The sequence below is a fragment of the Cucumis melo genome, chromosome 3 (assembly GCF_025177605.1).
Source record: "Cucumis melo cultivar AY chromosome 3, USDA_Cmelo_AY_1.0, whole genome shotgun sequence".
NCBI classification, from domain to species: domain Eukaryota; kingdom Viridiplantae; phylum Streptophyta; class Magnoliopsida; order Cucurbitales; family Cucurbitaceae; genus Cucumis; species Cucumis melo.
Window position 1 is genome coordinate 13,941,274 of NC_066859.1, and position 2,495 is coordinate 13,943,768.

General features: G+C 33.6%; 1 long non-coding RNA gene across 1 annotated transcript; it reads right to left on the reverse strand.

Moving 5' to 3' along the window:
* Window positions 1-306: 306 nt before the first annotated feature.
* On the reverse strand, window positions 307-2,018 carry LOC127148614 (uncharacterized). The gene is made up of 3 exons (XR_007819706.1): window positions 1,480-2,018; window positions 1,284-1,368; window positions 307-457 (listed from the first exon to the last, which is right to left on the reverse strand). It is a non-coding gene; the product is annotated as an uncharacterized LOC127148614 (long non-coding RNA).
* Between the last annotated feature and the right edge of the window lie 477 nt (window positions 2,019-2,495).

The following is a 2,495-nucleotide window of genomic DNA, read 5'->3' on the forward strand; positions in this document are numbered from 1 at the left end:
AATGTGTTTGGGGGAAGGGTTATGATAATGTTTTGATAAGATGTGTTTGAGAGAAGGATTATGTGGGTAGGGTTATGATAGATTAAGGAAGAGTTGAAGAAGAGTTAAGGAAAAATTGAAGAAGTGTTGAAGAATGATTGAGGAAAAGTTGAAGAAGGGTAAAGAAGTGTTGAAGAAGGGTTTGAGGAAGGGTTAAGGAGCTAAAACTAGGGTTACATAACCCTTCCCTCAAACGAGGGTTGGATTACATAACCCTAACCCCCCATAACCCAACCCTTCCCCCAAACGCCCCCTTAATATTATATTTATATATACATTCTACACAGTACATGAAACAAGATCTTAATACAAGACTTTAACAAGAAATTCTAAACGTCTTCTCAGTCTTCAACCTTCAACAATAGTCTGGCTATCTACACAATCGCTTCGCTTTCAACCCGATATATCTTTAATCATTCTACAAGCAATATCAAAATAAACCATTTAATTTGACTACTGAAACATTCAAAAATTTCTTTACAGCAATTAAAAGAACATTGAAATTGACTCAAATAAGAGAAGCTAACACTATTAAGAATGCACATCTTGACAAAAAAACAGTTAAAACCCAATATATGAAAAGGTAACTACCCTCTCTTCGAGCACTAGTCTTCTGAGTTTTGATGAAAACGACTTTCTCAAAAGCTTCCTTTGTACTATTTGTACGTTAATCATCAAAATAAGCTACATCGAAATACTAAATTAAGTAGCCTACTGAAAAAGTTTCACATATATTTATAATATAGCACATGCTATAAAAATCAACAGAATACTACCTCATCATTTTCAATTCTCAATCAAAAACTCCAATTCGTCATTGTTTTTTTTTTTTTTTATGAATATCACATTAATTCCCAAAGGCATGCTTTATTTGGTTCTTTCCATCAGCCAACATTTGGTCATTCACTTTCATGTTGAAGCTATTAACTTATCAAGCATAAAAGCATGTTTTTTTCAAAATAAAATCCAATGTCATAGCAAAGTTCCATAAAATCAAATGCACCATCGAAGGGAGCAGTCACTTCAATACCCATATGAAAAAAGAAAAAAGACGTTTGAGTAATAAGTAAAGAAGAAAGCCACATTCTTCATATACAATTCTACTAGATTTCTTGTGAGGGTAGACACATCATATATAATATCAGAACACTCAAAGAACACTATTGTACAAAAAGACAAAAGTACAGAATCTACAAAACAGATCCATTTAAGTAAGCAGTCAAGAAAAAGGCAATATTACAAACCTTGTTGCGGTTGAGCATGACACCCTTATCAATTGTCTTAATTGCAAAGTATTGATCAATCCCACACATTTCTACAAAATGCACACTGCAGCCAATAATGTAAAGATTTGTGCTTAATGTTGATACAAAGATTTATTCGATAAATTAACATTGATTCATTCTGAACAGAACCAATAAATATGGGGGAAAAACAAACTTCTAGCATCACCAAACCCCAAGGCTTCACTGACTTAAAATGTTCCAATTCTATCTTTTTTCTGTTGTCCAAAATCTGTACCACAGAAGAAGATAACATCAATTTTTACTAAACTGACAATGGCACAAATTCAAGAAAAGATTACACAACGAGCCGACTATAATGTAAAAAATTAAATCCCATCCTCTTTAAGCTTTAATAGAAGAGATCTTGCATACAAGGATGCATACCTGTTCATTATTCTCTAATGAAGAGCTATTTATCTCCCGTGAAGAGTCATTTCTCTAAAAGTAGTTGATAATGAAGTAGACTTAAAAAACAAAGCATAGCTTTGGAATTCAACACATGACTGTAAACAATAAACATCTTCAACATAATTCCTTCATCTGAAGAGTTATAATTAGATTTAGCATAAAGCTTTTCCCAAGTTTTGGCGAGAATGAGATGGGTAGAGGCTTTACCACTACTACAAATTTGGGTTTCAACGACACTAGTAATCAAATTATTGTGTCGTTAAAAGTAAAAAAGGGTGGGGTGGAAGAAAAATGTGTCGTAAAAACTAACAAATGTAGACTTGTTAACGACACATTTTTTGCGTTGTTATTTAATGTTTCTTGACAAAAATTTTGCGTCGCTAATTAACGACAAAATTTATGTGTCATTAAAAAGTTATTCAAATAAAAAATAATTTTATTAATTCTTGACACAATTTTCCTTGACAAAAATTTTGCGTCGCTAATTAACGACATAATTAAAGTGTCATTAAAAAGTTATTCAAATAAAAAAAAAAAGAAAATTATTTCTTGACACAGATTAAAAGTGTAAAAAAAAAATCCCTAACTTGACCATTCGCGCCGCCGTCTCTCTCAATCCAATCTCCGCCGTCGTCTCCTTCCGTCCTCCACCACTCGCATACCTTAGCCGTCGTTTCCGTCCGCCACCCACCACTCAAAGCCGTCCAACCTCAGCCGTTCTCTCCCTCCACCATCCACCATCGTTGCCATTTTCTCCCTCCA